This window comes from Lolium perenne, chromosome 4 (assembly GCF_019359855.2).
Source record: "Lolium perenne isolate Kyuss_39 chromosome 4, Kyuss_2.0, whole genome shotgun sequence".
In the NCBI taxonomy this organism is placed as follows: domain Eukaryota; kingdom Viridiplantae; phylum Streptophyta; class Magnoliopsida; order Poales; family Poaceae; genus Lolium; species Lolium perenne.
In genome coordinates this window covers 130,100,417-130,120,481 of record NC_067247.2, presented here as the reverse complement: position 1 = coordinate 130,120,481, position 20,065 = coordinate 130,100,417, and positions in this window count along the sequence as shown.

The window sequence follows — 20,065 nt, the reverse complement described above, 5'->3', positions numbered from 1 at the left end:
ACGTGCTCTTTCACAAATTTGATAACATCTTCCGATTTTACCTTATTCATAGGGATGGCCTCCACCCATTTAGTGAAGTAATCGGTAATGGCCAAGATCCACTCGTGGCCTTTGCTCGATGCAGGATGGATTTTACCGATCATATCCATGCCCCAACCTTGAAATGGCCAAGGCTTGATGATGGGATTCATTGCCGATGCGGGTACCATCTGAATCTTCCCGAACATCTGACACGCTTGGCACCCTTTGTAGTAGTTGGAGCAGTCCTCAAGCATGGTGGGCCAGTAAAACCCTGATCGCCTGATCAGCCACTTCATCTTATGAGCCGATTGGTGAGTTCCACAGGCGCCTTCATGCACCTCGTGTAAGAGCCGATTTTACTCAGTTGGTCCCAGGCACTTGAGCAGTAACCCTTCCAACGTCCTGTAGAACATGTCATCTCCTATAAGGACATATTTCATGGCCTTGTACCTTATCCGTTTAGGTGCCCCCCGAGCCAGATCCTTCAAGTAATTGAAGATATCGGCTCTCCAGTCATCCTGTTCCAGGAACTGCACCTGAACTTCTGACCCGTCTGGTATGTCCTTGTAGCCTGACGCCATTTGTGCGAGATCGTTGGCCTCGGTATTTTGAGATCTTGGGACCCAATTGAAGTTGATGTACCGAAATTGTGCCATCAGCTCGCGGCATTCCATCCAATATGGGAAGAGTGACTCACTCTCGCACTTGTATTCATCCGTGAGCTGGGAGATCACCAACTTCGAGTCTCCAAAAAGCTCCACCGCCTCTGCCCCGGCTTCCAAAAGCAACTCCATTCCCTTGCGTATTGCCTCATACTCAGCGACATTGTTGGTGCAAGGGGTAGATAGCCTGATGGAGAAGGAATATGTTGCCCCCCGAGGCGACACGAGCAGAATGCCGATGCCACAACCATCGTCACAAGCCGATCCATTGAAGAACATAGCCCATGCACCTACGGATAGTGCTGCTATATTAGTATTGATCCGTTCAGCTATAAGATCGGCCAACGCTTGTCCCTTGACTGCTTTCGCAGGCTGATACCGGAGATCGAATTCCGATAACGCAAACATCCACTTACCAAGTCGGCCTTTCAAAACAGGAGCCGACAGCATGTGCTTGACAACGTCTGACTTGCATATGATGATGATTTCTGCCGTCAAAAAGATGTGACGAAGCTTGGTGCAGGTGAAGAATAGGCAGAGGCATAACTTCTCGATCTCAGGATACCTTGTCTCTGCATCCAGCATCCTTCTGCTGAGGTAGAATGCGACTCTTTCTACACCCTCATAAAGTTGCACCACTACTGAAGCAATGGACGTGTCAGCTACTGATAAGTAGATATAGAACGGCCTGTCTTGCTGAGGTGGAACTAACACAGGTGGCGTCATGAGGTACTGTTTAATTTCGTCAAACGCTCGCTGCTGCTCTGCCCCCCAGTGAAACTCGTCATCAGATTTAATCTTTACTAATGCCATAAATGGCTCAATTCGCCCTGACAGATTAGAGATGAACCGTCGGACGAAGTTGATCTTGCCGATAAGACATTGGAGTTCCTTCTTCGTGGTAGGTGGCTGCATGGTACGTACTGCCTCCTGACTTTTCAGGCCGATCTCAATTCCACGTTCATGAACCAAAAAACCTAGGAACTGACCGGCCGTCACACCAAAGGCACACTTCTTTGGATTCATTCTCAGCCCGAATTTTCTAGTTCGGTCTAGGATGCGTCGTGTAACACCCCAAATTTCAATAAAAAGAAAGTTAGAGAATTCCAGAAAATAAAATTTCAAACCAACAAAAACTTTTCTGTTTGCATATAGTACCATGCATAGGACTTGTGCATTTGAGTGATATGCCATGATGATTGTTATTACTTGTATTGGATATGCTCTAAAACCCTAGAGTGATCATATGAAGATCACCAATCAAATAAATCAAAGAGGAAGAAATTCCATAAAATGCAAAACCCTAAAAACCCTCACATATGCCCTATGTCATTTTTTATAAATTTTGACCCTAGACCTATTTGGTCTTCACCATTAGTTGAGTAATGTTATTAAACACTTATTACAACTTTTGGAATCAAAGTTTCACAATTCAAATGAAATGCAAACACAAATCCCACTCACATATGATAATGGTCAAAACTGAAATTTATAGTCTGATCACCACTTTGAGCCCTTGCCATTCATTTTTCCCAAACCAATTCTTGCTAACTCTTTGCACCATTTCAAAGTCAACATCAAGGTGAACAACTTTGATGAAGATCACCCTGCCAAAATCATCTTGGATCAAGAGCAAGGCTCACCCAAAATCCCAACTTTTTAACATATGCAACATTCCCCACTTAGCCAATTTTGCAAAATTTTGAATTCTAACAATTCCACCACCACCTCAAATCACCTCTGGTCAATTACAACTAATATCAACACTCACTTCTCAAACACATTCACCTTTTGAATTATTTCAAATTTAAACATTTTTCACAATTTCCAAATATGGCACTATTTGCACACTATTGCAAATAGTGGTTCTACCCTAACTAATCTACCCCAACCTACACCAATTGGTCCCCTGGTTCCCTCTCTCACTAACACCATCATAGTAAACCTAGGAAGAACCCTAGGGAGACCAAGCCATGGCCATGCACACCCCATGCCGGCCATGTTCTTCTCCCCCTCTCATCCTTGCACCCCTGCCCTGGCCACCTCGCCACCGTGTGCCACCGCATCCCCTACGCCACCTAGCACCGGCCATGGTCGAGGTAGACGCCGTAGCTCGCCGGAGATCGCGCGCCCAAAATCGCCCGGCATGCCGCTCGCGTCGCGACCATGCGCGCCATGGACGCGCACTGGCCACGCGCCGTGTAGCCACCTCGCCCACGCCCTGGGCCCCCCTTTCTTCACCTTGAGCACGCACTCGACACCGCGACACCGTTGGACACGCTCTCGACCACGACCCGCACCCGCCGTCGCTGGAGAAGCCAACCCTGGTCCACCGCGGACGCGACGGACATGGAAGAAATGCGACACCGCCAGGCCCTCCCCGACCAAGCTGTCGCCACTCAGAGGACCGTGGCGATGCCACGAACACACCTGCGCCCTCGCCTAGCTCGATAGCTCGCCGGAACAGCCGCGCCAATGTCGCCCACCTCACTGCCCCGCAACCCTCTCTCGATTCTATAAATAGGAGGTTCCCTGGACCAAACCAACGACACCAGCTCACTCCCCACCTCTCACTGCTTCGCCACCACCACTCCACCCACTCGATCGTCGCCGGAGCCGCCCCAATTTGAAGCTCGGAGCCGCCAGTACCTGGTGGACGCCGCCGTCGATTGGAGCCACCTCAGGACGAGCCGCCAGTACCTGGAGCTCCGCCGTCGTCCACACCTTCATCGCGCACCTTGCCAACCCTAGCTGGAGCCGCCGTAAGCCCTCCGACCCCCTAGGCTCGCCGCCAGCACGTCGGGTTCTCGTCGGAGACGACGATGAACCACGACCGTCGATCTGCCATCTAATCCAACGCATCTTATTCATCCATACCGCTTCGGGTTTTAAGACTCGCTGACAGGCGGACCCCACCCTGTCAGGCAGCCCGCGCGGCACTGGACCGTGGCTGGGCTGGCCTTGGGCCGTTCAAATGGAATCTGGCCCGTTTAGTTTTCCCGCCGGCCCTTTTATTCAAATCTGATTTAAATATTTACAAATGAATTTCAATACTGCCTCCACTTTGAAAATCAATAGATTCAAATTGGCTAAACCAAATTTAGTGAACTTTATATGGTTGGAAAGCTACTGAAATTATCTAGCCAATGCCAGTGGCCTCATGGCCAGATTCTTTGTAGAATAAATGTGATAAAAATAACAAGACAGGGACTTTTCCCTATTCAAATAATTCTTAAAAATCAACCAAAATAGATATTAAGTTAATTCCAACTCTAATAGCTCACATTTGACTTACACTAATTGTTTATGCAATAAAATGGTGTGGTCACTTTGTATGATCATGCCATAGTTTAAGGAATGGATATTATGGCTAGTTTAACTAGTTGATATTGTCCAAAACTATTAAAGTAAATTATGTGGAGTCTTACACTCCATTTAAAACTTGTCTCACATGAATTCATGGGATGTTTGGACCCCTGGTTCCAAACTCTCTTATATGAATTACTTGAGATTTAAATCAAATGTAGTGTTATTTAAATGGTATGAGGTGACCTACCTCATTTAAATCATTTTCACCAATGATGATGATGAACATTTGACTTAGGTCAATATGAGTTCATGCATGATTGTGTGAGAAATTAAATCTTAAGAAGATTTCAATGAGAGGAAATTATTTCTCAAGAACTCTATGGAAACTATCATTTACATATTAAACACAAAGAAGTGAATTCTATTTAAACCCCACAACCCATGCACCCTAGTTAATTTATTTGTGTGCATAGAGTAGTTTGTGTGTTATATGTGATGTATGGAATAGCCATTGAATTAGTGAGTAATTATACTCGTATTCAAATTTAGACGGTAGCACCGGAGAGTACGCCGAAGAAGAAGGTTGCTACCAAGAGGAGGAGGAGGAACAGTTTGAGAACTACCAAGGCAAGCTACTACCAATGCAAGCTAATATTCTTTCAAAGTGCAAAGCCCCTTGGGGCAAAGCACCATGTTTCTTATCTTTTCTTATATGAACCCATCCCAAGTTTTTACTTTACAAGTTTTTACTTGTTTTCTAAATGAGTTACTTTTATAGTTAACTTTGGTCAAAGTACAAGTTGATTTCTAGAGTAGTGAGTTAGTCTCTCCAAGCAAAGCAAGATAGCACCCCTCATGAATTACAGCTAGTGCTAATGAATTAAAACTTGACTACTCTAGATGGGAACAATGTGAATTTGAAGTGATTTTGAAACCTTGGAATGAAGATGCATTCCATTGAATGATTTTTGAAGGTGAAAATGAACAAGATAAGATGGTGATTTTTGACAAAACAATGGTGTTGGTTTGAATGCGATACCTTTCCAATTATTAAGTACCCCCACAATACCTGATTATGGGTAGGGCTTAACTGGAAGTTTATGCGTCTTAGTATGGGTTCCCTCTAAACAAGCGTCATCGGGGTTAGGCCGAAAGCTGCCTCTACCACAAAAGAAATGATATGATATGATGCGAAATGAGGTGAATGTCCGGCCCAAGCCTGTCAGGCGATTCCCTGTGTTGACAGTTGGTCTTCACTGGGAGGCCAAGCTCATGGGGAGAGGTGCTCATACTAGGATTTGTAAGTGAAAGGTTATGGTTGATGATCCGCGTACTGTGTTACGATGATTCGGGGTAATCCCGACGGATGAAATCAAATGTTGTGGCACAAGTGTGCAACCTCTGCAGAGTGTAAACCTATTCGAATAGCCGCGTCCACGGTTACGGACGGTTGGAAAGGCCATACAGTTTCCAATGTCATATCTTTGAAAATGATGTTGAGTGATGATGGTGAAATGACTTGTGGTGAACTGAATTGAAATCACCACTTGAATGGTGGGAATGACACTAATGTTCCCACTTGAGTTAGTTAGCACTTGAATAAGTTTTTCTCAAAACTTTGTGAACTAAAACTAGCTTTATGCAAATAAACTAGAGCTTAGCAAACCATACTAGAATGTCTAGCACTTACATTAGTATTAGTTTGCGAGTACTCAACGTACTCACGGCTTTGTCCCTGGCTATTCAAATGGCCAGAGTATGAAGATGACCAAGGAGATGACCAGCAGGACGCCTACGACAACTAAGCGCCTTCCGACGTCAAGCGTTGGCCTGTGGACTAGAGAGTCCTTGTATCTTACGCTTCCGCTATGTTGAACTATGAACTTGTGTTTGTTTGTTGATCAATAGATCAACTATTCGTGTAATATGGATCATGTGATTCCAATTTGTAAGACTTATGGTTTGTAATGAATGATGACTGTGATACTTAACTATTATGCCTCGCAACAACAATATTCCTGGGATTGCGATGTATGACATAATAGGCATTTGGACTTAAAAATCCGGGTGTTGACAAGTTGGTATCAGAGCCATTGTTTGACCTTAGAAGACCTTAGTTAGAATGGGCGTTCTGAAAAACTTAACTTTGAAAACAAATGAAAGAAACTATTTGTGAAAATTTACTACATTCTTGTCTTTGAGACTTTGCCAAAATTTGATGAATCATGTTCTATCTTATTTGAATCAACTTAAAACTTTGCCACACTTTGCACTCTCTAACTTACTCATCCAATTCTCTTTCAGATGGCGCTGAATGAAGCCATCAACACCAAGTTTTACCAGCTTGGGAACGGAGGAAGCTTGATCTTCGAGCACGACCTCAACGCCCTCTCTGACTTCCTTGGGCGCCCACACCCCGAGTTTCACGGGGTTCAGCTGGACGACACGCCCGGAGGAGAGTTGCAGTGGGTGATCACGGCCGACCTGAGGGGCAAGATGGAGCCTCCCACTTCTGAGAGGATCCTCTTCTCCTTCCGCGAGAGCAACTGGCTCGACGGACTCGCACGTGGCCTTCAGGAGGCACTTGCGCGCCTCTGTGGACAGAACGTGGTGAGCATCCTTGCCTCTCGCTACGCCCACCTTGTGAGGCGTGATGCCGCGGGAGTGCCCATGGAGCTGCAACCGCACCCGGAGTTGAGGCACCATGCTGAGCACCTGGACTTCATGCTCTACCAGACTCAGAGGGACCTCGACGCCACTCGCGCTTACGCGAACCAGACCCATGCTCACATCACCGAGCAGGGTGAGGCGATCAAGCTACTCAACAACGACCGCAAGAGCCTTCGCCAGCAGCGTGCCAAGAAGGACGCTACGATTCGTCGCCTTCGCGCCCGGATCGCGTCACTTGAGGCCACTGTCAAGGCCCAGGAGGATCAGATTCGTCAGCTGGAGGATGATGATGGAGGCATAAACATTCAGGGAGGAGACGCCTTTCTGAGCGACGACGACGACTTTGAGGAGGATGAGAACACAGAGGAGGAGGACTACGAGTTCCTGGAGGCAGGACCCGACGACTACGTCCCGATCGATGTCAATGATGAGGAGTAGTTGCACTAGTTCACTTATAGTAGGTGTGAGTTGTATCCCGTCCCTTGTATCGTAGCATGAGAATGGTTCTTAAAACCATTGGAGAATGTGTGTAGTTTGTACTATGTGTTGCATGAATGAATGTTATGTTTGTCATGAAAAGATTACAAGTTTCCAAATGTTTTTCAAACTTAACCAAAATGAACCATAGAATGTTCCCTCTTATCTCATAATCTTCTACATCTTCAGATGGCCCCTCCGAATCGCACCAACGACGCGATGCTGCAACTGCTGCAAACCATGCTTGCAGACCGGGAAACCGAAAGAGCCGAACGCCAAGCCAACCTCATCGCCTTGCAGAACATCGCCAACCAAGGCCATGGAAATCATGACCACCCCGGATCCAAGCTCAAGAACTTCCAAAACACCAACCCTCCGGTGTTTAGCAAGACCGAGGAGCCCCTCGATGCCGACGATTGGCTCCAGACTATGGAGAACAATCTGGAGGTAGCCGGAGTAGAAGCCAACGAGAAAGTCCTGTTCGCCACTCACTATCTCGCTGGACCAGCCCGCGCTTGGTGGACAAGCACCCGTGCCATGAATGGAGGTCAATTCATGACTTGGGAGGATTTCAAACTCAAGTTCAACAAGTACCATGTACCCCCGGGTCTTATCAAGAAGATGAGGGATGAATTCCGTGAGCTGAAACAGGGTCGCATGACGGTGGTTGAATACCGCGACAAGTTTCTCACTTTGTCGAGGTATGCCCCTGATGAGACCGACACTGTTGAGAAGAGGAAGGAGAGATTCCTGAACGGACTGCATGATGAGATGCAGACTGTCCTCGTCAACATCCCCTTCGCCGACCTCGAAGCCCTTGTTGACTCCGCCATCCAGATGGAGGGCAAGTTAAACCAAGCCAATGAGAACCGCAAGCACCGCATGGCAAATCAAAGTGGATCAAGCCACCCCCAAAAGTTTCGCCCTAGCTCAAACGGAGGTTTCACTCCGAGAAACAACAAGCCACAGATGCAGAACTCTCGCCCCGGTTATCAGAACCGGAGTGGAGGAAACTCCAAGCCAGGAGGCTACAACAACAACTACAACAACAACAACTACAACCGCGCTCCACCCCGAGCCCCTAACAACAACAACACCAACACCAACACCGCTCCCAGAACCGGAAGCAATGCCGTTCCCGTTGCGAACAAGCAGGACAAGACCACTATCACTTGTTATGAGTGTGGTGTAGTGGGGCACTACTCCAACGAGTGTCCCAAGCGTCTTGCTAAGCTCGCCGGCAACACCGCTGCACCTGCTCAGCAACAACGCCGTGTCTCCACCGGCAAGAAGTTCGCCCCCAACAACCCCAACAACCGCAACGGCCGCCTCTACCACATGAACGCCGAAGAAGCCCAGGAAGCACCAGATGTTGTACTGGGTATGTTTTCTGTCAACCACATCCCTGCCAGAGTGTTGTTTGATTCCGGAGCATCTCATTCCTTTGTCACCGAAGACTTTGCATCAACAAGTAAAATTCAACCTCTCAGTTTGAAACATGTTATGATAGTCCAAATCCCCGGATCAACCACCAAAGCCAGAAAATTTTGCAAAAATGTGCCAATCAAAATCCATGATGTAGATTTCTTTGCAAATCTAATCATACTTGGAACCAAAGGTTTGGAAGTTGTCCTAGGAATGGACTGGATGTCCAAGCACAATGGATTGATAGACTGCGCCAAGAAAGCCATAACCATGACTAGCAGCACCGGTATCGTAGTTGAGCACGTCTCTGAAAAACTACCCAGAAAATTTACCTGCAACCAAAGTGTATCCAAGCCAACTCTGGATCAAATCAGGGTCGTTTGTCGCTACCCTGATGTGTTTCCGGATGATCTACCCGGTATGCCCCCGGATCGGGATATCGAGTTTATCATCGAGTTAATCCCCGGAACTGGACCCATAGCCCAGAGAGCCTACAGCATGAACGCAGCCGAGCTTGTGGAGCTGAAGAAGCAAATAGATGACATGCTCGCCAAAGGTTTGATTAGACCAAGTGCATCCCCCTGGAGATCCCCCATCTTGTTTGTCGACAAGAAGGATGGTGCAAATCGTTTATGCACGGACTATCGTAAGCTTAACGATGTCACCATCAAAAACAAATACCCCTTACCCAAGATCGAAGACTTGTTTGACCAACTCACTGGATCCCGAGATTTCTCCAAGATTGACCTTAGAACTGGATACCATCAACTGAAGATCCGAGCCACCGACATTCCAAAAACTGCCTTTACCACCAGATATGGGTTATATGAGTACAACGTCATGTCGTTTGGACTGACCAATGCCCCCGCTTATTTCATGAACCTCATGAATAAGATCTTCATGAACTTTTTGGACAAATTTGTCGTTGTTTTCATCGACGACATCCTCGTCTACTCCAAGTCCGAAGAGGAACATGAACAGCATTTGGAGATTGTTCTAGAAACCCTTAGACAACACAAGTTATATGCCAAGTTTAGCAAGTGTGAGTTTTGGCTGGAAGAAGTTGGATTCCTGGGACACATCTTGTCTGCAGGAGGAATTGCCGTAGATCCCGCCAAAATCAAAACTGTTATGGAATGGCAAGCCCCAACCACACAAACCGAGGTTCACGCTTTTCTTGGATTAGCCGGATACTACCGCAGATTTGTAGAAGGTTTTTCGAGCATCGCTCGACCAATGACCCGACTGCTGAAAAAGGACAGAAAGTTTGAGTGGACCGACAAATGCGAAGAGAGCTTTCAACAGCTCAAGAGTAGACTGACAACAGCCCCAATCCTGATCATGCCAGATATCGCCAAGCCCTTTGACGTATATTGCGACGCCTCCAAGACTGGACTTGGATGCGTGCTTATGCAAGAAGGCAAGGTTGTGTCCTACCTTTCAAGACAACTCAAGCAACATGAACAGAACTACCCAACCCATGACCTCGAGCTTGCAGCCGTGGTCTTAGCCTTGAAAGTTTGGCGTCATTACCTCATGGGTAATCGATGCGAGATCTACTCCGACCACAAAAGCCTCAAATACATTTTCACCCAGAAAGAGCTAAACATGAGACAACGCTGATGGATCGAATTGATCAAGGATTACGACATGGAGATTCACTACCACCCCGGCAAGGCCAATGTGGTAGCGGATGCTTTGAGTCGACTGCCGTGCCAGTTGAACTCCATGCTCGCAACCGAACAGCCCAGCTTGCATCAAGAGTTTGAACAGTTCAGACTTGAACTTGTTAGTGAAGGTTTCCTAGCCAGCATAGAACTGCAACCCACCTTGGTTAGTCAGATCAAGGAAGCCCAGAAGGACAACGCTAGCATTGACGGAATCAAGAAACAGATAGCCGCAGGAAAAGCCCCCGGATTCACCGTAGACGAAGCCGGAGTTCTTTGGTACAAAGAACGTCTCTGCGTACCATCGGACTCTGACTTGAAACAAGTCATTCTGCAAGAAGCCCATGACACCCTTTATTCAATCCACCCCGGAGGTACCAAGATGTACCAGGACCTAAAAGAACAATTTTGGTGGCACGGAATGAAGAGAGAGATCGGTAGCTATATCGCTAAGTGTGACATCTGTCAGAGAGTCAAGGCAGAACATCAACGACCCGCCGGACTGTTACAACCCCTCCAGATTCCAGAATGGAAATGGGACTCCGTAGGAATGGACTTTATCACCGGACTGCCCAAATCTAGCAAAGGCAATGATTCAATATGGGTAGTTGTCGATAGATTGACCAAAGTCGCCCATTTCATCGCCGTCAAAACCACCTATCAAGGCCCCAAGTTAGCTGAACTTTATATCTCCAGAATAGTTGCTCTGCACGGAACCCCCAAATCGATAGTGTCAGATAGAGGATCACAGTTCACCTCAAGGTTCTGGCAGAAAGTGCATGAAGGACTAGGCACTCGCCTAAATTTCAGCACCGCCTATCACCCTCAGACCGACGGACAGACTGAGAGAGTAAACCAGATATTGGAAGACATGCTTAGAGCATGCGTACTGGAATACGGATCCAAGTGGGAAGACTGCCTACCTTACGCAGAATTCTCATACAACAATAGCTATCAAGCCAGCCTACAGATGGCCCCCTTTGAAGCCTTATACGGAAGGAAGTGCCGTACCCCCCTGAACTGGTCAGAAGTCGGAGAGAGCCAAGTTTTCGGCCCAGACGTTCTTCGTGAAGCCGAAGAGGAAGTCCACAAGATCCGCGAGTACCTCAAGACTGCGCAATCCAGACAGAAGAGCTACGCCGACAAGAGACGTCGGGAGATGACCTTTGAGATCGGAGACTTCGTCTATCTCAAGGTATCCCCCTTGAAAGGAATGCAAAGGTTCCAACTGAAAGGAAAGCTTGCACCCCGCTATGTCGGACCTTTCCAAGTCCTCAGTCGCCGAGGTGAAGTATCTTATCAACTGGAGTTGCCTGAAGAAATGTCGGCTGTGCACGACGTGTTTCACATCTCACTTCTCCGGAAGTGCCTTGAAGTCCCGGAGAAGACCGAAGTGTTTAAGAACATCGATCACAGATCGGTGGATATCAACAAGGATCTGACTTACCGCGAAGTGCCGATTCGCATCTTGGAAGAAGCTTACCGAACCACCCGCACCCGAAGCATCAAGTTTCTGAAGATACAATGGAGCAATCATACCGAGGATGAAGCCACATGGGAACGCGAAGACTTCATGAAGAAGGAGTACCCAGATCTCTTTAGTACCTAACTTTCTTTTCGATCTCGGGACGAGATCTTTTGTAAGGGGGAAGGGTTTGTAACACCCCAAATTTCAATAAAAAGAAAGTTAGAGAATTCCAGAAAACAAAATTTCAAACCAACAAAAACTTTTCTGTTTGCATATAGTACCATGCATAGGACTTGTGCATTTGAGTGATATGCCATGATGATTGTTATTACTTGTATTGGATATGCTCTAAAACCCTAGAGTGATCATATGAAGATCACCAATCAAATAAATCAAAGAGGAAGAAATTCCATAAAATGCAAAACCCTAAAAACCCTCACATATGCCCTATGGCATTTTTTATAAATTTTGACCCTAGACCTATTTGGTCTTCACCATTAGTTGAGTAATGTTATTAAACACTTATTACAACTTTTGGAATCAAAGTTTCACAATTCAAATGAAATCCAAACACAAATCCCACTCACATATGATAATGGTCAAAACTGAAATTTATAGTCTGATCACCACTTTGAGCCCTTGCCATTCATTTTTCCCAAACCAATTCTTGCTAACTCTTTGCACCATTTCAAAGTCAACATCAAGGTGAACAACTTTGATGAAGATCACCCTGCCAAAATCATCTTGGATCAAGAGCAAGGCTCACCCAAAATCCCAACTTTTTAACATATGCAACATTCCCCACTTAGCCAATTTTGCAAATTTTTGAATTCTAGCAATTCCACCACCACCTCAAATCACCTCTGGTCAATTACAACTAATATCAACACTCACTTCTCAAACACATTCACCTTTTGAATTATTTCAAATTTAAACATTTTTCACAATTTCCAAATATGGCACTATTTGCACACTATTGCAAATAGTGGTTCTACCCTAACTAATCTACCCCAACCTACCCCAATTGGTCCCCTGGTTCCCTCTCTCACTAACACCATCATAGTAAACCTAGGAAGAACCCTAGGGAGACCAAGCCATGGCCATGCACACCCCATGCCGGCCATGTTCTTCTCTCCCTCTCATCCTTGCACCCCTGCCCTGGCCACCTCGCCACCGTGTGCCACCGCATCCCCTACGCCACCTAGCACCGGCCATGGTCGAGGTAGACGCTGTAGCTCGCCGGAGATCGCGCGCCCAAAATCGCCCGGCATGCCGCTCGCGTCGCGACCATGCGCGCCATGGACGCGCACTGGCCACGCGCCGTGTAGCCACCTCGCCCACGCCCTGGGCCCCCCTTTCTTCACCTTGAGCACGCACTCGACACCGCGACGCCGTTGGACACGCTCTCGACCACGACCCGCACCCACCGTCGCCGGAGAAGCCAACCCTGGTCCGCCGCGGACGCGACGGACATGGAAGAAACGCGACACCGCCAGGCCCTCCCCGACCAAGCTGTCGCCACTCAGAGGACCGTGGCGACGCCACGAACACACCTGCGCCCTCGCCTAGCTCGATAGCTCGCCGGAACAGCCGCGCCCATGTCGCCCACCTCACTGCCCCGCAACCCTCTCTCGATTCTATAAATAGGAGGTTCCCTGGACCAAACCAACGACACCAGCTCACTCCCCACCTCTCACTGCTTCTCCACCACCACTCCACCCACTCGATCGTCGCCGGAGCCGCCCCAATTTGAAGCTCGGAGCCGCCAGTACCTGGTGGACGCCGCCATCGATTGGAGCCACCTCAGGACGAGCCGCCAGTACCTGGAGCTCCGCCGTCGTCCACACCTTCATCGTGCACCTTGCCAACCCTAGCTGGAGCCGCCGTAAGCCCTCCGACCCCCTAGGCTCGCCGCCAACACGTCGGGTTCTCGTCGGAGACGACGATGAACCACGACCGTCGATCTGCCATCTAATCCAACACATCTTATTCATCCATACCGCTTCGGGTTTTAAGACTCGCTGACAGGCGGACCCCACCCTGTCAGGCAGCCCGCGCGGCACTGGACCGTGGCTGGGCTGGCCTTGGGCCGTTCAAATGGAATCTGGCCCGTTTAGTTTTCCCGCCGGCCCTTTTATTCAAATCTGATTTAAATATTTACAAATGAATTTCAATACTGCCTCCACTTTGAAAATCAATAGATTCAAATTGGCTAAACCAAATTTAGTGAACTTTATATGGTTGGAAAGCTACTGAAATTATCTAGCCAATGCCACTGGCCTCATGGCCAGATTCTTTGTAGAATAAATGTGATAAAAATAACAAGACAGGGACTTTTCCCTATTCAAATAATTCTTAAAAATCAACCAAAAAAGATATTAAGTTAATTCCAACTCTAATAGCTCACATTTGACTTACACTAATTGTTTATGCAATAAAATGGTGTGGTCACTTTGTATGATCATGCCATAGTTTAAGGAATGGATATTATGGCTAGTTTAACTAGTTGATATTGTCCAAAACTATTAAAGTAAATTATGTGGAGTCTTACACTCCATTTAAAACTTGTCTCACATGAATTCATGGGATGTTTGGACCCCTGGTTCCAAACTCTCTTATATGAATTACTTGAGATTTAAATCAAATGTAGTGTTATTTAAATGGTATGAGGTGACCTACCTCATTTAAATCATTTTCACCAATGATGATGATGAACATTTGACTTAGGTCAATATGAGTTCATGCATGATTGTGTGAGAAATTAAATCTTAAGAAGATTTCAATGAGAGGAAATTATTTCTCAAGAACTCTATGGAAACTATCATTTACATATTAAACACAAAGAAGTGAATTCTATTTAAACCCCACAACCCATGCACCCTAGTTAATTTATTTGTGTGCATAGAGTAGTTTGTGTGTTATATGTGATGTATGGAATAGCCATTGAATTAGTGAGTAATTATACTCGTATTCAAATTTAGACGGTAGCACCGGAGAGTACGCCGAAGAAGAAGGTTGCTACCAAGAGGAGGAGGAGGAACAGTTTGAGAACTACCAAGGCAAGCTACTACCAATGCAAGCTAATATTCTTTCAAAGTGCAAAGCCCCTTGGGGCAAAGCACCATGTTTCTTATCTTTTCTTATATGAACCCATCCCAAGTTTTTTACTTTACAAGTTTTTACTTGTTTTCTAAATGAGTTACTTTTATAGTTAACTTTGGTCAAAGTACAAGTTGATTTCTAGAGTAGTGAGTTAGTCTCTCCAAGCAAAGCAAGATAGCACCCCTCATGAATTAGAGCTAGTGCTAATGAATTAAAACTTGACTACTCTAGATGGGAACAATGTGAATTTGAAGTGATTTTGAAACCTTGGAATGAAGATGCATTCCATTGAATGATTTTTGAAGGTGAAAATGAACAAGAGAAGATGGTGATTTTTGACAAAACAATGGTGTTGGTTTGAATGCGATACCTTTCCAATTATTAAGTACCCCCACAATACCTGATTATGGGTAGGGCTTAACTGGAAGTTTATGCGTCTTAGTATGGGTTCCCTCTAAACAAGCGTCATCGGGGTTAGGCCGAAAGCTGCCTCTACCACAAAAGAAATGATATGATATGATGCGAAATGAGGTGAATGTCCGGCCCAAGCCCTGTGCAGTTCCCAGGTTGACAGTTGGTCTTCACTGGGAGGCCAAGCTCATGGGGAGAGGTGCTCATACTAGGATTTGTAAGTGAAAGGTTATGGTTGATGATCCGCGTACTGTGTTACGATGATTCGGGGTAATCCCGACGGATGAAATCAAATGTTATGGCACAAGTGTGCAACCTCTGCAGAGTGTAAACCTATTCGAATAGCCGCGTCCACGGTTACGGACGGTTGGAAAGGCCATACAGTTTCCAATGTCATATCTTTGAAAATGATGTTGAGTGATGATGGTGAAATGACTTGTGGTGAACTGAATTGAAATCACCACTTGAATGGTGGGAATGACACTAATGTTCCCACTTGAGTTAGTTAGCACTTGAATAAGTTTTTCTCAAAACTTTGTGAACTAAAACTAGCTTTATGCAAATAAACTAGAGCTTAGCAAACCATACTAGAATGTCTAGCACTTACATTAGTATTAGTTTGCGAGTACTCAACGTACTCACGGCTTTGTCCCTGGCTATTCAAATGGCCAGAGTATGAAGATGACCAAGGAGATGACCAGCAGGACGCCTACGACAACTAAGCGCCTTCCGACGTCAAGCGTTGGCCTGTGGACTAGAGAGTCCTTGTATCTTACGCTTCCGCTATGTTGAACTATGAACTTGTGTTTGTTCGTTGATCAATAGATCAACTATTCGTGTAATATGGATCATGTGATTCCAATTTGTAAGACTTATGGTTTGTAATGAATGATGACTGTGATACTTAACTATTATGCCTCGCAACAACAATATTCCCGGGATTGCGATGTATGACATAATAGGCATTCGGACTTAAAAATCCGGGTGTTGACACGTCACAAATCATCCAAGTGCCCTTCTACGGAGACAGACTTGACCACCACATCATCGATGTAAATTTCTACCAATTTGCCAATCAGATCATGAAAAATGTAATTCATGGCTCTTTGGTATGTTGCACTGGCATTCTTCAGCCCAAAAGTCATGACCACATATTCAAACAAGCCTACTGATCCTGGTACTCTGAATGCAGTCTTGTGTATATCTTCTGGAGCCATGAAAATTTGGTTGTAGCCGGCATTGCCATCCATGAAACTTAACACCTTGTGGCCAGCAGCTGCATTGATCAATGTTTCTGCCACAGGCATTGGATATTCATCCTTTGGAGTGGCTCTGTTGAGATCTCGGAAATCTATGGCCACACGCCATCGGCCGTCCTTTGTCTCTACCGGTACGATACTGGAAATCCATTCAGCATACCTGCATGGCCTGATGAACCCGGCGGCCAACATTTCTCGATCTCTTTCTTGACTTCTTCGAGAATTTCGGCCTTCATCTGACGTGCACGTTGTTGGAATGGCCGAAATCCTTTCTTGAGCGGGAGCCGATGCTCAATAATGCTCCTGTCTAACCCAGGCATCTCTGTGTAATCCCATGCAAAGCAATCTGGGTATTCTTTCAACAGAGCTATCATCTGGCTCCTGAGATGTGGATCCAACTTTTTGCTGATAAAAGTTGGTCGTGGCTTATCCCCAGGACCGATATCAACCTCTTCTAGCTCATCAGCCGATGTAAACCTATACCCTAGCTTTCCGTCTCCTGTTAGATCGATTCTCAACACAGGCAAAACGTATGGCGAGGATAATATGGGCCGATTGCTGGAATCGGCCCCCACTTTGATTGCATTGCTCAATGAAGGTTTACATCTTGTTCGTGCTTCATTACGACTACGTGACATGCTTGAGACAAGATCATCACTTTTTATTTTTTGGGGCCGATCGCATGGATCGGCCTTGCCACGTACGTCCATAGTCTTTGCTCTTGTTACACGGTCAGGCCGGTGGATAAGACCAGCCTCACCCCGTTTTTTGTCACGTCAATGCGCTCACAGTCGTCCAAAGTGATTCCGGAGAGTGGCTCTTGGCCTGCCGTCTCCCAAACGTTCATGCCAGCCGTTGAGATCTCGGCTGAGTCATCTGCGTGGACGACCTCTACTTCATCTCCATCCCACTGTATTAAGCATTGATGCATCGTGGATGGAATGCAGCAGTTGGCGTGAATCCAATCTCTCCCTAGCAGGACAGCGTAGGTGCTCTTGCTATCGACAATGAAGAATGTCGTAGGGATGGTCTTCCTTCCTACGGTCAGATCCACGTTCAGAACACCTTGTGCTTCTGATGCTTGGCCGTTGAAATCGCTCAATGTGACATTGGTCTTGATCAGATCCGGGCTAGAGCGTCCCAGATGACGTGGCATGGAGTATGGCATGATGTTGACTGCCGCTCCTGTGTCGACCAGCATCTTGTTGACCGGCTGCCCATTGATATAACCTCGTAAGTACAGGGCCTTCAGGTGTCTGTAACTTCTTTCTCGTGGCTTCTCAAAGATAACCGGCCTTGGGCCGCAGTCAAGTTGTGCCACAGGTGCCTCTTCGGTTCCAGGAGCACAAAACTCTGCCGGAAGAATGAACACCATGTTGGTGCCAGCCGATGTCTCATCATCGGCTTTCTTGTGTTTGGGGCGCCACTCTTTCTTCTGTGGTCGACCCTCCTCGTCCAGAGTTCGCTGAATTTTCGCGGCTAGATCAGGCCGCGCTTTCCTCAACGTATGCAGGTATAACCTTTCGGCTTCCTCCAAGCAACGTAGTCGCTGAACCCTACGTTTTTGGGTGTGGCAGAGTCCATCAGGGCACCACCTTGGACGGTGGTATTTATCTTCTTCTTCTTCTTCTTCTTCTTCTTTGTCTTCTAACTCCTCGAGATCTTCCACTCGAGAGGACTCAGCTTGCTTGTTCCGAGATGGGAGAGGTCCTAGACGCTTGAACACTGACACGTCTCCTGTGCCCTTCTTCTTCTGTCTACATTCTGGGCAGTTGCCGATTGTGGGCAATCGGCTCATTCCTGAATCCCAGCAGTGTTTGAAGAAGGGACAATCCCAGTGCCTGTCCACGTCATCCTGCTCTCTTGACTTTTCCTTGGCATGGCGCTCATATCTTTCATCGTCCTAATCACGCTGACGATATTTCCTGGCGTCCCTGCTAGCCCGACGATCTCTTTCGTCGTCGTCGTTGTACCGCCGGCGTTGGTCGTACTGACGCTCATATTTGTTGAGGAGATGATCAGAGAGAGGTCGCTGATATCGCACATTCTTCACTTCCCCCTCTGTGATGTAGCGCTTGCCATCGTGTCGGGGCCGGTCGCGCGGAACGGCCTCCTCCTTGTCCTTGTCACGAGAGCGGCTGCCCTCGTCTCTGTCCTTACCAGGGTGGTGCACAGGCCCGACCATGTTAATACTGAACGAGAAACCTGGCTGGCACCTCCCGGGGTAAGTGCACTCCACCATGTTAACGGCGGGAAAGGGGTGCGTGTCGACTTTCATGGCGTACTGGCTGAAAATTAGACGCCCTTGTTCTATCGCCATTTGGACCTGCTGACGCCACACCCTGCAGTCGTTGGTGGTATGGGTGAACGTGTTATGCCACTTGCAATATGGCTTTCCGTTCAGCTCTTGCGCCGTAGGGATTTTATGGCCTTCGGGTAACTTCAGGTTCTTCTCCTTGAGCAAGAGGTCAAAAATCTGCTCAGCTTTGCTTACGTCGAAGTCAAACCCTCTTGGAGGACCTTGTGGCTTAACCCACTTGCAGGACACGGGGCTTGTCCCCCGAGCCCATTCAGCTACTGCTACCTCCTGATCTCCAGCAGAGTCTTCACCTTCCTCTGTCTCAACCAGGACTACTGCGCGCTTGAACTTGTCCTGGTACAACTCTGGGTGGCGCTGTTCATATAATGACAGTTTCTGAACCATATGCGCCAGTGAAGCGTACTCTGCTTGGGAAGCCATATCCTTGATCGGCGATGCGAGACCCACCACCGCTAGCTCGACTGCTTCTTTTTCAGTCAAACGAGCCGAATAGCATCGGTTCCTGATGGTCCTGAAGCGCTGAATGTATTCTGACACTGTTTCTCCGCGCTTCTGCCGTACTTGTAATAGATCGGCAATGCCAGCCTCGGAAGCCTCTGAGTGATACTGCATGTGGAACTGCTCTTCCATCTGCTTCCAAGTCCGGATTGAATCTGGTGGCAGCGAGGTGTACCACCCGAAAGCTGATCCTGTGAGGGACTGTGCGAAGAACCTCACACGTAATGGGTCCGATGCTGAGATCGTGCCCAACCTCGTACGTGACTGGATCTTCCGCCATCTCTGATGCGGATGATGATGCAGTTGATGTCGAAGATGGTCCCACCGGGCGTGCCAGAATGTGTTGGCCACCAAAACCCACCGGCGAGTAGCGACGGGCAACATGTAGAGCCGGGAGGCTCCCAGGACTGCGGCTGGCCCTGGTCCCTCGAGCGACGGCCCGCAAAGCTCCGGCACGCACGTCCGATGCTGGTGCAAGGGCGTGCCACCTGACCTATACCTGGTCAGGAAGGTGATGATTCGCTTCGCTTAGTTTCCTGCATGGCATACACGTAAACATTAAATACGAGCCTCGATCGGCTCTCAGGTTGTCCTGTGAATCGGCTCAAGGAGCCGAATCACCCATGATTCGTATGAGGTCTACGATAACATGGTGATCCTGCTTGATCAATATTAATTTAAAACGATCTACGATGATCTAGGGTTTTCACCACATAACCGGAATGTCCTACACGTAATTGAGCCTGGCAGCCACGCAAGATGATAATAAACCAGCC